Source organism: Xyrauchen texanus, chromosome 49 (genome assembly GCF_025860055.1).
Source record: "Xyrauchen texanus isolate HMW12.3.18 chromosome 49, RBS_HiC_50CHRs, whole genome shotgun sequence".
NCBI lineage: Eukaryota > Metazoa > Chordata > Actinopteri > Cypriniformes > Catostomidae > Xyrauchen > Xyrauchen texanus.
In genome coordinates this window covers 21,810,933-21,826,985 of record NC_068324.1, presented here as the reverse complement: position 1 = coordinate 21,826,985, position 16,053 = coordinate 21,810,933, and positions in this window count along the sequence as shown.

Here is a 16,053-nt window from a genome sequence, read left to right as displayed (position 1 = left end):
TCTCTGGGTCAGTCATCTCAGGGGCGCCTGGGAGCCTTCTGGGTCCTCAAGGGGGCCCGTGAGACGATGGGCGTCCAACTTCTGCGGGGAGCTCGACGCTGGGGCTGAGAGCTGGGCCCACTCACTTGTTAGTTGAGGCGGAGCACCACTTTCTTTCCTACTTGAAAGCCGCAGGAGGACGCCCTCGGCGAGCAGATAGGGCATGGCCCCTGACGGCAGGTTTGTGGCAGGGCAAGATGTGTGAAAATAGCCTTCATCTGTTTCTTCACCACTGAGAACTGCTGGGCGAAGTCATCAAGTGGTGTCGCCGAATGGACAGAGCTGGGAGACGGGGGCGTTTGAGAAAGCGTGCTTTGTCTGCCTCCCGTACTGCCTGTCCATCGTTGTGTTTCTGGACCACGGAGTGGCCATCGCCTGTTTGAGTGCAGTTCCTGCAGCACGTCAAGAACAGGACCACCCAAGTGCAGATTTTGAAGTGCCCTGGCCCGGTGGACTTGCAGGAGGGGGCCATGGCGTGCAGGGGGGAGTGGTCTGGGACCGTTCTACCACCGAGGGTAGCGAGAGCGGAGGAGCGAGGAATCCGGGGGGGGGCGCGGCTGTGAGCGGCGCACATGCCCACGGAACCAATTAAGCCCGGGGAAGCATAGCGGACCTTCTTGCGTCAGGCTCAGACTGGGCGGAGACCCGAAGGTGGCGGCCCAGGCGAGTTATCCGCATCCGATGCCGCTGTTACGCTCTCCGATGCAGCGGTGATTTCATCATCCAATGCCGGGGAGCTCGAGGGACCGGACGGTAGGCTGTTAAGCGGGCCACACTAATCCGGAGCTCGGGGGAAGCAGGCAAGCGTGCCGGGGAGGATTTACCCGGCGAAAGCGTCCCGTTATTCTCCCCAAATCTTTCTCCATCACCCGCGGCACCTGCCTCAATCCCGTAGGAAGGAGGCGAGGCGCGGGGTGCGGCTGAAATGGCTCTCTCTCACTACAAGAGAAAGCAGAGCTCGCACCGCTGCCGCGGTTATGTTCTCACACTGAAAACATAACCCATTGGAGAGAATGCTCATCCCAAGTTCGGACGGAAACAAGCAAGCGTGCCGGGGAGGCGGGGGGTTTCGAGGGCGTTCACCCGGCGAAACGGAGCCCGTCACTGTCCCCGGATCGTTTTCAACGCCAGCGGCGCCTGCCTCAATCCCGTAGGAAGGAGGCGAGGCGCGGGGGGCGGCTGAAGCGGCTTTTTCTCACTACAAGAAAAAGCCTACGACCGCAATGCTGTCATGGCTATGTTCTCGTACTGAAAACATAGACCATTCATGAAAACGCTGCCTGCGTGTGATCGCAACCCAGGAATGCAAGGCAGTTTTTATGGCCGTCAGAGGTGGGGAGAATCAACGCATCCAGAAACTACACAGAGGCGGAAAATCGTCTTTAAAAAGACGCGTCCTGAGAAGGACGCTCAACGCCGCTGTGTTTTGCTCTTTAGAGCGAAATTCACTCTTTTAGAATAACTCTTTCGAGTTGTCTGCGCTGTCGAGCGCTCAGGGCAAGAATGCACAGCCGTGCACGAATGAGAAAGCCGCTGTTGTGCACTGTCAGATCCAACAGCATGCAGAGCGTCAGAGGATTAAACAGGAACTTGGTGTGTAACTGCATGCACGACCATCGGCTCTGAAGAAATTTTCTGAATGAACTCCCGTATTTGCGCCGCTTAAATACCCGTATGTCCGGGGGCGGGACATGCAAATACTGGTTGCCAACTCTCATTGGCCTTTTTTCATAGTTCAGAGGTGAATATCGGCACTCAAGAGAGACCCCTAGTGTCGCTTCTCTGATACAACGTGGAGAGAGCGACAGAAGGGGAATGTCACATTTTTTTATATATGTATGTTGTGAAAGTGAAATTTTATTTTTAAAGTGAGATTTGTCTTCTGTAGATCAAATAAAAAATTTTGACATGACTTTTAAGTTGACAGGATGATGGGAAAGGTGGGTCCCTGTAAACCACTGAAAAAACACATTGGTGTCATTGTTTGTTTGTGTGTGTGTGTGTGTGTAGCGGTTAGTGCGCTACGAACCTGGTGACCCGAATTCGATTCCCGCCAACACCAGTGACGATTATCTAAACCGGTCCCTGGCCTCCCCTAGGTCAACTCAGCCTAAAATGAGTATCTGGTGCAGTGTGTAAAACATCGCCACTGGAGAGACAAAGGCGGTCGAGCGTTGTGCTGGCCACCCACCCCCTCGTGTACGGTTCCAGCCTTCACAGGTGCTCGCTAACAGCACTTGCCCCTACAGTCTGTTAAGGCTAAAATGGGGGATCTTTGTGTGTTAGTATGGATGTCAGAGTGTGTATTGAGAAGTGTGCATGTGTGTGTTTGTAAAAACAACAGTGGCATTATGTAAACAAACTGGCATTTAAAGGGTTAAAGTCCTGAAAATGAATTAATATTTGGTAGTTATAATCAGGACTGATGTTGGTTAAAAAATCTGTGAAATCTAAAAAGTCAGTGAATGTGGAAAATAATATTAATATATAAAAAATGTTATGGCAGTTTTTTGACGCAGACACTGCACAAAAAATGTTGTTGCTAATCATTGACATATTCCAGGCTGTGACATAAAATAAGTCCTACTTAGAATTTTGTGGGGGGGTTTCTCATAAAAAACTACAGTGGCATTATATAAACATACTAACAAGGGTTAAAATTTTGAAAATTATTTAATATTTGGTAGTTATGATCAGGACTGATGTTGGTTATTATTAATATATAATATTATTATGGCAGTTTTTTGACGTGGACATTTCTGTCCTCGAAGGGCCTCAGCGTAACTTTTTTTTTTTATTGTCGCACAAGGGTTAAGTGATGGTTTCAGCATCATAAACACTGCATTTTAGAACAATGTGTCAAGTTTAAAGTTTCAAAGAAACTTTGAAAATCATGTCTCGACATCCCTGCATTCTTCGTCCAGCTTTCCAGAATGCATCCTGTGTGACCAGCTCTCATTCTATGGCTGCAATGCTTGTGAGGTTAGTTGAGATGCGCTGCCTGCCCCCTGCTGATGCGGATCATAAAATCATTTTAACTCTACGTTTGCTTGAATTGTTCCTATAGGAAATTACATACTTTTATAACAGAATTTCTGTATGGGTCTGGAAGTATGATTAATTGCATGACGTGTTTTTTTATGTTTTTTATAAAGTTGGTAGCATTAAATTAACATGTTAAATTGACATACCTATTATTTACTTGTTTGTTGAACTTGTGTATAAAGCAATATCATACTCGAAATCATGTTGTTGGTCTGAATATCAACATATTCAGAACAACAGCACTCTTGCTTGAGTGATATTGCTCAAATAACTTGCTCTGCCTTTGAAATGCATTTTCTTTTCGGCTGATATCACAAATCCCACTCACTTTTAAACTTCTCTTTATCATCCACCTTAGTTCATTCTGCAATGAAAGGAAACAATCAGTTCCCAATTGATAAACTCAAAACTTGTCCTATTGAATATCTTATTTGCCTCAGAAATTTTGCTTCTCCAGCCTATTCAATTTTTTTTTTCTCCTGATAAAGCCTCTAGTAATCTAAAATTAAATGTCTCAAACTGTGCTCGGATTTGCCAAAATATCAAAGTCTACATTACAATCAAAACAACCAACAAGCCACATCAAACTCTGCAGTCTGAATGATTTTTAAGAGAAACATCTGATCTGAGACAAGGTTGAAGTCTTCTGGAGTTCATAAGGATCTTAGAGGGACTCTTACGCTGGGGTCCTCTGTTCCTTGACTTATGTCTGCTCATTGATTTGTCTCTGCTTCGACGCACGACTGCGGAAGACTCGGAGGGAGATGAACACGGCCGTTGAGAAGGAGTGAAGTCACAAGGGATGGTTGTCATGGAGATTGGAACACGGTGGTAATCAAAAATCTTGTAGATGGAGAACAGACCATTGAACTTAATTAGAGTTTTCTCGAAATGTATCAAGATTTACACTGAAAGAAATGCTAACAATGTAAACAGAGAAGCAATAAAGAAAAAAAAAACAATGTGAAAAATGTCCTGACCACTTTCCTGCATGGTATCTCAGCACAACAACCTGCATCTTATTCACTAACCACCTGCAATCTTTACCATGTGCTAATAACAGTGCACCATTCATATTTTAATTAAGTCGCTATCATGCTCTTCAATGCACAATTTGTGTTCATCACTTAATTTATGAGCATGTTTTGGCACGTTACCTCAGCATAATGCCTTGAATCAGGTGCTAAACAATGCAGACAATTGCTGGGTTTCCATTCATGTACTGTGTTTTTATGTGCATTTTGGGATATCGCATAAAACCTTCTGGATGGAAACACAAAGATGCAAATAAGATCTCTAAAATATGCGTAAAAAATGTATACGCTTGCTTATGGTGGATAATTATACATTTTTTTGGGATGAGAAGAAATGTGCAATAGATTATTATGGAAGCATATTTACAGATAAACTCCTATTGAATTTAATAGGAATACAAGATGCGCATAAAAAATGTTATGACTGAATAATGGACTAACCAGCGAACCAATCATAACTTATTGTTACTCTGGTCTGTGTCGCTGTTGGTCTCAAATGTGAGACAAAGTTCTTTAGTGTTTTGTCAGCGTGCTCTATTTTATTAACACTAGAGTCACAGTCAGGCGCGGATAAACCGGGGTGGCAAGTCCCACCCTAAGAAAAAGTATTGCCACCCCACACCATGTATTGTCCCAAAGCATTAAATACTGTATAAATATAAGTATATTATAAATGATGCTGACGTAATATAAGAGTTTATTTATGTTGAACTGTCTTAACTCTAAACAGCGGGAAAATTGACTATCGCGGCCGATCGTGTGATTGATTACAGCTGTTTGTCTACTTCAGCGCATGCACACTGATTCTGCTTCTGACAGGCATAGTTGCCAAGTCTGCTTATTATTAGGGACTTTGGGCTTGTTTTTTTTTTTTTTTTATAAAGTTGCTTATAAATATAACAGTGTTTTTCAGTGGAAATTGGATGTGAGTGACAGACTGTCACAAGGGAACCCAATAAATTTTTTCTCAATCACGATAATAATAACAACATGGACAGATACATGGAAAAGATAAAAGAGATAAAATGTGAATTTCTCAGTTGTTTCAAAGTCTTCACTGAATGATTATTAGATTTTATGGATTAAGATACGATGTCAGAGTTGACCCGTAATTACGATTATCTGTGCAACGCGTTTATATTTTAGGCCTTACTTTGTGTTATGTTACACTGCACGAGTGTTATTCTCATTCTCATATATTCATCGTTTTATCCTTTGTCATTTTACCACGTGCTTCAGGTTTTTCCTCTTTTCTACTGTTTCATCTGCCTGTATTTTACCTGGTGCTGCTGGCGCCTAGCTCGAGTCTGTGTTTGTAGCCTGTTAGTTTTTTAGCATCGCTTATACATCTGTTTTTTAGCATCGCTTATACAAGCCTTAACTTCTGCCGTTTTCAGCGCACATCAGGTTTCCCCTGGCATTATTCTCTTATTGCGATTCAACTGCGTGCATTTTCCACATGTATCCGCTTTATATTTTTATTGCGATTAAACTGCATGCATTATTCAGCGCACACCCATTTTCTCCACTGTGTTACACGGATTATTGCATTGATCTCAAAGCACCGCTTATCAAGAACAACCAACAACAACAAACAATTGCAGGAGGGATTCACATCAATCTCAAACCCTCACCACTCAGAACAACCAACAACAGCAAGCAACTGTGGTAATTCATGGCATCCGCTCATGTTATTTCTTCCTGCGTGCATGTCACATGTTTACAATAGCCTCATCTGTCAGCAGTGAGGGATTCACATGTGATACATTTAAGGAATTAGTCAGGCTGACGGGGAAGGTTAATGAGTTAGAGACAAGCATCCGAATGCTAGTGGAGGTCAGTGAGAAAGAGAAGTCTGTAGATAGTTTCGGATGCGAGTAGTACAGAGAGCAACACACACACTTTGGTTCCGGCTGTAGAGCCCCAGCAGCAGGGTATTTGGGTAATGTCTCAGTGGCATACTCACTCAGCAAAGAGACACCACTCTCTCGTTCCTGTTAGAGTTTCCAATCGATTCTCCCCACTCAGTGATACACCCACTGAGAATCATGTTGAAAGAGCCCTTGTTATAAGAAACGTGGAAATAGAGACTCCAGCCATTGCATTTCGGTGCCAGAGCGTCTGACATCAAATCAAATATATAAGTGCTGGCTAATGCTAAACGTAGATTTCTAAAATTGTTATTCATGTCGGCACTAACGATGTCCGGCTTCGTCAGTCGGAGATCACTAAAGATAATGTTAAAGAGGTGTGTGAATTTGCAAAAATTATGTCAGACACTGTAATATGCTCTGGCCCCCTCCCTGTTTGTTGTGGTGACAAGGTTTATAGTAGATTAGTGTCACTGAATGGCTGAATGTCTGAGTTTTTGGGGTGACCTGCTAAAGAGACACGTACTCCATCCCTCCAGGGAAGGTGCCGCTCTCCTCTCTAGTAATTTGGCTCATAGTCTTAATAATGATAGTATTTGACTAACTGGGGCCCAGGTCAAGAAGCAAACAAACTGGTTAACCCGAACATCTGCTAGAGACATCACACAGGTCACATAAACAACAACACATAGAGACAGTATCACCTAGATATCTCATAAAGGCTGTGTCTGTTTCCCGAACTACCAACCACAAAATCCTAACTAAATAATTTATTTTAGCTTCTTTAAAGCTGCTTTGAAATGATGTGTGTTGTGAAAGGGGCTATACAAATAAAAATGACTTGAAAAAGGTTTGCTTTCAAACGGCTTATTGCAAGGTGATATGGACTTTATCTCTAGAATAACATGTCTGTGCATCCATTCTCCATCCATGAGTTAATCAAGGTTTAACAAATCTAAACAATTTGGCCTTCATAAAGAGACTTTTATTCAAATCCGGCCGTCAATTTAAAACGAGTTTTACAGACATCTTCTACATAATCTGTCATAATAAATCTCATAGTTTGTTTCTTTTTTTGTCCCGTGTTACTGCTTTTTCTAGCCTCTACCCTAATGACGCTTTCACACTGTATACTGTAGATTGCATATACACTCACCTAAAGGATTATTAGGAACACCTGTTCAATTTCTCATTAATGCAATTATCTAATCAACCAATCACATGGCAGTTGCTTCAATGCATTTAGGGGTGTGGTCCTGGTCAAGACAATCTCCTGAACTCCAAACTGAATGCCAGAATGGGAAAGAAAGGTGATTTAAGCAATTTTGAGCGTGGCATGGTTGATGGTGCCAGACGGGCCGGTCTGAGTATTTCACAATCTGCTCAGTTACTGGGATTTTCACGCACAACCATTTCTAGGGTTTACAAAGAATGGTGTGAAAAGGAAAAACATCCAGTATGCGGCAGTCCTGTGGGCTGAAAATGCCTTGATGATGCTAGAGGTCAGAGGAGAATGGGCCGACTGATTCAAGCTGATAGAAGAGCAACTTTGACTGAAATAACCACTCGTTACAACCGAGGTATGCAGCAAAGCATTTGTGAAGCCACAACACGCACAACCTTGAGGCGAATGGGCTACAACAGCAGAAGACCCCACCGGGTACCACTCATCTCCACTACAAATAGGAAAAAGAGGCTACAATTTGCAAGAGCTCACCAAAATTGGACAGTTGAAGACTGGAAAAATGTTGCCTGGTCTGATGAGTTTCGATTTCTGTTGAGACATTCAGATGGTAGAGTCAGAATTTGGCGTAAACAGAATGAGAACATGGATCCATCAGGCCTTGTTACCACTGTGCAGGCTGGTGGTGGTGGTGTAATGGTGTGGGGGATGTTTTCCTGGCACACTTTAGGCCCCTTAGTGCCAATTGGGCATCGTTTAAATGCCACGGCCTACCTGAGCATTGTTTCTGACCATGTCCATCCCTTTATGGCCACCATGTACCCAACCTCTGATGGCTACTTCCAGCAGGATAATGCACCATGTCACAAAGCTCGAATCATTTCAAACTGGTTTCTTGAACATGACAATGAGTTCACTGTACTAAAATGGCCCCCACAGTCACCAGATCTCAACCCAATAGAGCATCTTTGGGATGTGGTGGAACGGGAGCTTTGTGCCCTGGATGTGCATCCCACAAATCTCCATCAACTGCAAGATGCTATCCTATCAATATGGGCCAACATTTCTAAAGAATGCTTTCAGCACCTTGTTGAATCAATGCCACGTAGAATTAAGGCAGTTCTGAAGACGAAAGGGGGTCAAACACAGTATTAGTAAGGCGTTCCTAATAATCCTTTAGGTGAGTGTATATTGCCAGTTCTATATGTGAAAATTTGAATTTTTTTTGTAAAAGGTTATGATTATTGAAGCGAGATTACCGGTACTTGGGCTAATTGTCACTTGGGGAAGTTGTCACAAGGGCTATATTTTAGCAACTAGAAGGAAAGTTTAAAGTCTAATTACACAAAAGTGTATTTTCTGTAGCAGTGGTTTTTGTATGCTGGTTTCAAAGACCTAGTTCAAAACCCTCTAAATTACAATATATTTTTATGAATTAGATCAAGAATGATCACATAAATGTTCTCATGAATTCTATGCCACTGACATAAGGGCAGGTTCAATTAACATAAGGGCAGGTTCAACTAACCCCTTGTGGAAATTAGGTGAATGTGTGTTTAGTGAACTTTATCTTGTTCCTGAATAATAACGGTGAAAATGTTGAATTGTATTTTTGTAGCCAAGACTACAATGTATGTGGCTATACAGACATGACTTTATTTTATTAGGATTATTCACACATTATTTATGTAATATTATGGTTTTTCACATAAATTACATTTGCATCTTGGATGGAAACATAGCTAGGGGATGGAAACATAGCTAGTGTGTGCAAATAAACAATTCATGCAGCACACACAATTCACCCTTAGTGAATTCCTCACATTGTCGCTTTTCAGCACTGACAGATCTAAACTTTAATTCGCAAGCCTTGGTTATTATTGGCAGGCTCTGGCTTACTTCCTGTTTCTCATCTGAAGAACATCACAGCTAATTATGCATGCCATCTGCAGCCTCTGCATGATACAATTATTAGCACAGTGGCATTTTATAGATCAATCTATGTCTCAAACTTTATCTGTTCTATCACATCCTCACCATGCTGTGAACGTCTCAGACAAACCTGGCAACAAAGAGCTTTTTGATAAATGGTAAAGCTTTTATTTAAAGACTAGCAAGGGTGTCTATGAAATAGGAGACTTCCCCCATTATGCCCTGGGGAGTAACGCTGGATTTGTGACCTCAGACATGTCAAGAGATGAGAGATCGGGATATGTTGAAAAGAGTGGAAAAGTGGAAAAATGGTTAGAAATAACAGATATAGTAAAGGCATAACCAAGTCCACACAGAATCTTCAGATGGACCACCTGTCATTCATAATATTCGACATCCCCCATCCCCCATTCCATAAAAAACGGAATTCCCCTAAATTGAGTATAGAAAATGCAACAACAATGGTATGACCAATACCTATCATGGTACCCATAGAAACCATTTCCAAGAGTGTTCTCATTTCCATTGACAAAAACAGAGAATTAAAATATTAATATGCAGCATTTTGTATATCTCAAACTGCATTTTTGCTATGTTTGACAGACAGAGACTATGAAGAGGAGACAGGAAATTATTGGGAAGAGAGAGAAGCAAAAATGGGATCAGGACACAAAACAATCTGGAATTGAAACTGCTCATGAGCACCACAGCTCAATATGTCTGGAGTACATGAGCTAAAAACAGTGATGTCTAGAGGGCAAAAATCATTCTGTGAAACTCCTGCGAGATTTGTACAAAAACTAAGTTTAGAGCATACGGTTAGTGGTAGGATTGCAGATCAATACAGGCTTCTAGTGAGCTGCCTTCTTTAAGGCATCATCGGCTTGCTCCCGGTGTGAGGACTATTCTAAAAGCAAGGCATCATAATTATGCTTTCTTCTGAGATATTTTCTTTTGTATAAATTCTATGGTAGGATCACATGTACTCTTTACAGATAATGCATTCCATTCCCTTTCCCAATGCATTGCAACAAGCTCAGTAATAAAAAAAAAGTATTTGGATTAAAGCCACAGTGTAGAATGTCACACATGAATCTTGCAATACTTTTCACGCAGTGAGGGTTACCATCTAGACACAACTACAAACTGCATATAGCTAATATGCTAATTCACTCTCCTCCTGTGTCTTTTCCTCTCTCTTTTTGCAAAGGAAATGGGATCAAACGGCGCACAGAAAGGTCTCTTAAAACTAATGAGATTTTTTTCTAAAGTGACAAGCTGATCTCTCAGAAAAGCGTCATTATCCAGAGTTCACTCACTGTCTGACAGCTCACTATGAGAAAGCAGCAGACGAATCTGAATCATATGCTTTTCTGTATGCAATTTGATCAATGGTCATTAATGTACATCTGGACACAGCAAATTTCCTTGCAAAAGATAGATGTGATGGCCGTTGAGTAAATTCTTGAACAATAGGGGCATTAACCGATTGAATGGTAGGCAGGAAGGTACTGTGGGTAGGTAGGTAGGTTGTTCATAGTTTGGTTTGTTGATTGGTTGGTAAGTTGTTGGGTCGGTTGATTGATTTGTAAACTATATTTAAAAAAATTGCTTTCAAATACAACAGCTGTGGTTGCCAGAAATGTTATCAGTTGTTCTGATGCCCGTACACTTTACTGTTCACTATCGTTCCCATTATTAATGTCTTATTATTACTATTTATATACTATCCTTCTGGTACTATAAAAGTCATTTTCACTTTGAAATGCATTGTTAATCATCATAGTAACTACAAAAGGCCACATGATGCCTTGAAGTTTATCAAGAGAGTCTTTCCAATCAATAATGAATAAACATGTAGAGACTCACAGTGTCACAGTGTCACTCACACAAACACAAAACACCATCAGGGTAACATGTGACATTAAAATAATGAAATAAACATTAACAAAATTAGATAAAATATAACACAGAACACCCCAATTTAGATACGTGATATAAAAAATAGGAAGAAACATAATTGTTCCCAAAAAAGTATAATGAAATGTAATGTATCATGCACAGACTTAGAGCAATGCCCGATTATTTCTTTTCACCATAAATTTAACAGTAGTTTAACAAAAGTACATGTATTCTCTCACTAAACAAAATGTACATTTATTATCATTAATTATGGTAAAATACATAAAAAACAATTAACTTTTTTACTATAGCATTTTTATATTCATTTACCATTAAATGGTAAATGAATATAAAACAAAGTGTGGTGGGTTGGTTGATTGATTTTTAGGATGGTTGTTTGGTTGTTAGTAGGTAGATTGGTTAATTGATTTGTAAGTTGGTTGGTCACTAATTGATTTGTAGATTGGCTGGTAGATTGATTTGTATGTTGTTCGATTGGTTTGTAAGTTGGTTGTTTGGTGGGTTGTTTTTTAGATTGTTGGTTGATTGATTTGTAGGTTGATTGGTTGGTTGGTTTCATGCACATCTGGAGAAACATTAACTTTCATTTTTACACAAAGATGGATTTGCTGGTCACTAAATAAATTATAGAACAGCTGGGGTAATAAAGACATCATTTTGCAATTATATCACTTTTATGAGGTTTCAGCATCATAAAAAAAATATTGAATTGGCACAAAACATCTTGATCTATCAGTATAGACAGCAGAAATTGTTTGCTGCAACATTTCTGCATCTGTGTATTGTTAACTACATTCTCTGTGTAAATCAGTGCAGGACAAATGGCGTGTAATGCTGCACTGGGAAAAATTAATTGAGATGATAGGGTATTGGGGCGATGTGTAAATCTGACTGATTTTGTGTTGAGTGAGACTGCTCACTTGTCCTTGATGTGTCTAATTTGATTGATTCACTTCCTGAGGAAATTCTGATTGATTCACTTAGATGAGGGGTGGGCAACTATTTTGATAAAGGGGCCACATCAGGCTTTAAGTAGTGCATGGGAGGCCACACTGTATTCCTTTTGAGATACAATGCTCTGCATTGATTAGTTTTTTTTTTATCTTTTAAGCCCAGAAATAGTTGTGTACTCAATTTTCTGAAGTGTATAAGTGACTAGTGAGACAATTCTGCAATTGCCTAAAGTATTGAATTGCTCTACAAAGGTAGATACTTTTCTATTAGGCATTAAAAAACTGAATAAAGGCTGAGCTTATTATAAATTATTTTCTCTACTTCCCTGTTAATTTATTATTCAATTTAACACTCTCTACATCAGGAGTCTGTTTTAATAAAAATAATTTATAATTTCATAATTTTATTCTCAAAACATTATCCATTTACATGCTAAAAGTTTCATGATGCGGGTCTCCTCGATGGATTGACTTTCAGCACACAACTGAATAACACAGACTGCATGAATATGATAAATGATTACTGCAAGTGTTAGATTAACATACAGGTCGATGGGACTTCAACATTTCTAAATTGCACAAATAAAAAATCCATATACATATTCGTCCCTCGCTTGCTTTTGCTCTCATGTCAATGATGCCGAGATCTACTTCTACATTTATTTTAATCACTGAGAAGGTTTACCTGCAAACTTACACAAAATAAGTATAACAATAGGCAGGCCCGCCGTCAGGGGGGTCAAAGGTTACAGATGACCCCGGGCCCAAGGCCCAGGGGGGCCCATGCAAAGGTCTGTGGTTGATCCTTAATGGGATCAAGTACAACAATTTCTTACTGACTTAAATGCCAATAAATAAACTGCACATGAATAATGTATTTTCAGTAGGTATTGTAGAGTTGAACTAAACCACAAATGCAACAAATTACTGAATGCATGCAAATCCATATTTGAAGTGTTAACCTGGGCAAAAATCATTACAAATGATTAAAATTCAATTGAATAAATATTAAATAACAATAATACAATATTTTTTAGTTATAATCATCTGAACACATGTTTCTTTTTCTTTTTTTTACATTGTCGGATTAAGAGAGTGTTGTGATTTTCAAGATCAAAAGTTAAAGGATTAAAGTTGAAGAAATCCTAAATAAAGTTCAAGAATGTGTTATAACTGAAATATTTATCTGTGTGTTTATCAGAAATAGCCTATTTTATAACTAAATATTGAACTGCTTTTAATATAATCAATGCACCTAAATACCATGAAACTGTGATACCATGGTAATTTTTGTGACTGTTATCATAAAGTTACACCCCTAATAGGCAGCAAAGACTGTGACAGGTCAACCTCCACTTGACTCACGTGTGCGCAGTTTGATTGACATCAAACACGCCCCTTGATGACTCACTTTGGATTGTGGGGGGCAAATTTGGAAAATGTTGTCCCCCTGTCCATAAAGCCTGATGACGTCCTCTGTCTCTCTCGCTCTCATGTAGCACTTGGAAAACCAGATCATTGGAGTGAATCAGTTCTATTTGACAGTTCATATTAAAATAAATGATTCCATTGTACTTAGTGTTGGGAATTCTAGTTTTAAAGTTAGCAACAGTAATTAACAGTATCATTTGTTCACGCTACTTTCGAATTGTGAAAAAAGAAATGGCTGTGGGCAAAACCACACCTTAGTCAATAAACGAGGTGCAGACGGTCCACTCGTTAGCGATGAGCAAAATGAAAAAGTCTCTCAGGAAGTGTCTCAGCTGTTGGCCGCACACGGCTACCACCGGACCTACCAACAGTGTAGGGAAAATAAAAATTAAAAGTGACTACAGAATCATCAAGAAAAAGTGGAAGTGGTTCAACCAAATGGACGTTATCTAAACTGGTGCGCAATGGGAGGAAGAGTGCCCTGGACTGGCATCGATCCACAATGCAGGATGGTACATTTTGTTACGTTAACTCTATACTCTGCTTAAAAGCTTTACTTTATTTAGTTGACCAGCTACTGGAAGCTTGCTTCTAAAACAACCAGGCCAATTTAACTGTTACACTTGTGTAAAATCACCATGCAACAACTGCTTTATGCAGCACAATGAGCTAGTAGCTAACAGCTAGCGGTTGTGTTATTGTTTTGGTCAGTTTGTGTCGTGTTTAAGATGATGTCACGGCAGTAGAGGCGGCGCAACTATGATGATCATCCTATAATTCCACCCACGTTGAGGGGCACTAAACTGCAGTGGAAATGCAAGCTTAGAAAAGTAAAGCGAGCAGAGTTGTGGGGAGTCGAACCGTAACGTGCAGTGGAAAAGTGCCATAAATGAACTAGTCCAAAAAAAGAATTAGGCCTACTGATTCACTTGAACTGTGTGCAGCCTGAAAGGGACTTTGCCTTCTTTATTACTGAATGTCACACTACTTAAATAGATAAATCTTAATTAATTGTCCAATTCAATAATATCTGATTGTCATACTGTAATTCTAAAAATATTTTCTTCTTTAAATAGCTAACAGCAGTGCGAGCAAAGGCACTCAGTTGTGCGCTCATGGAATCTGCATCTCACAGGCACTGCTCGTTTATTTGAAGGACTACAGAAAACACAACACTGATTCACAAAATGTTTCCAAACACAAAGGTGCAGTTTACCCTGGCTGTGCACAAAGCTGGTTTAAATTCATATAAGTGACAGAATTTGTGCAACAGTATGGATGACTTTAAAAAGTCCTGCATGCATTTAATGTTTAATTATAAAGCGAAAGATGCCTTAATACACGAAAATGAGCATGGTAACCATTTGTAATATTTGGTTAAATGTGAGTGTTCTCGAACGGTTATTCTGTTTTTTGCTGGTAGTCAGGACTGGGGAATAAAGAACGCTTATTGTCATGGATGCGTCAAACACAATCTCAGATTAGCAGGGAATAAAGTGCACAATGCATAGATCTTCAAATGATAAAATTGAACAAAAATAATCTCTATCACTGCCTGCAACATAGGAGGTTTATTCTTAATCAAGGGATGCGTAATGCCCGGGCAGATTCAATTTCCATGAGGCAGCACACGCTACGATTATTATAGATATCTTCGGGATGCTTTGATTTTATATTATTTAGCAAAACTTGTGTAAATATTGTTTGCACTAGACAATGATTTTTACTTCCTCTAGATAGTCAAGTTTGATCATCTTCTCGGCGCTCCACCTAGGCCCGTGAGGAGCCCCAGCGGGGCCGATCCGAGGACCTCACTAAACCATCCAATTGGTAGTAGCGACAGCTGGTGTGTACAAATTGCAGGGTCTAAATCAACGCAAGCTTATGACCCGCACTTACTGGGAATTCATCGTTGATGGGAAATAGTTGCAATCCCCGGTCCTGGAAAAGTGAAAAGCCCTATGCTTTGACAAGCGCTGTTTCTACTATCCTTTAAATTTGTTTACTTTGGTAAGCCTCAAAGACTCAAATAGCTACAAAGTAATATTTTCATGACTTATATTCTGCATTTTTATCAGGCGTGAACATTATTCAGCAGCACTTGAGCTCCCTGCGGTATGAATAAATTATGCAAGATTTTCTATATGCTGCTGTTTTTGTTTTTGTTGTAACTTGCAGTTATTTGTCATTTTTGATTATTCAGAATCAGCGCTCATCTTATACTTAATATGTTGCCTTTGGTTGTTTTATTATTCACTCTGTAATGGGGTCTGCAGGGGCATGTTTGAAATGGCCGTTGACCTTGTCACTGATCCAAGAACATCTATATTGTTTAGTGACAGCAGTGTGTTCTTGCATTGCTCTGAGTTTGATAGTGTTGTTAAAATAGTATATTGTCCTATTCAAGTGTTTTTTGGCCCTTAATAGATTAAACACACATACACACACACACACACACACACACACACAGATCCACTGATAGGGAGCTGTAATTTACTTTGCCTCAAAGCACTATAGTGATTGAGGGAGATATATACTTAGACTGCAATGGGATCAGACCGGCTTAGATAAAGGGTCTTACGATACTGACATAAGCTCATAAATTACCTGCTCTCAGCAAAGCAAGCATCACTATTACTATT